The sequence below is a fragment of the Octopus bimaculoides genome, chromosome 27 (genome assembly GCF_001194135.2).
Source record: "Octopus bimaculoides isolate UCB-OBI-ISO-001 chromosome 27, ASM119413v2, whole genome shotgun sequence".
Taxonomy (NCBI): domain Eukaryota; kingdom Metazoa; phylum Mollusca; class Cephalopoda; order Octopoda; family Octopodidae; genus Octopus; species Octopus bimaculoides.
In genome coordinates, this window is record NC_069007.1 from 16429113 (window position 1) to 16429726 (window position 614).

Sequence of the window (614 nt, forward strand, 5' to 3'; positions counted from 1 at the left end):
AGGCAGGCAGGTAGGTAGGTAGGTAGGTAGGTAGGTAGGCAAGCAGACAGATAGATATGTACATACATACATATACATAGCTGCTATACATGTATAGACAGATACACACACACACACACACACACACACACAAATATGAACTTAGTTTGTGTAATCTTAATTGTTCTAAACAAAGATATTTAATCATCGTTAGTGCACAATGACTCAACAGGTAGTGAAAGCAATGACTCTATATTTGATAATTCAACATACAACAACCATTGACCTTGAAAACATTACATCAAGAAAATGCAGAATATTTGATAAGATATATTTAATATATGGAGAACTGTATCAGCACAGATGTGGTTGTGTGGTAAGAAGCTTGCTTCCCAACCACATGGTTCCAGGTTCAGTCCCACTGTATGGTATCTTGGGTAAATGACTTCTACTATAGCCCCTGGCCAACCAAAGTTTTGAGATTGGATTTGTTCAATGAAATGTACTCCCTCAATTCCCTTTATCCCTTTCATTACCATATTTTTTTTTTTAGATGCTCTGTGTTTCTTTCAATTAATTTTAAATATAACAAAGAATTTAGTAAAATAACTTAGTTATCATTAATATATATATAT

General features: G+C 33.6%; 1 protein-coding gene across 1 annotated transcript in view; it reads right to left on the reverse strand.

Annotated features, from left to right (window-relative positions):
* Window positions 1-614, reverse strand: part of LOC106883444 (4'-phosphopantetheine phosphatase) — an 18639-nt gene that overhangs the window by 15282 nt on the left and 2743 nt on the right. The window lies entirely within an intron of this gene.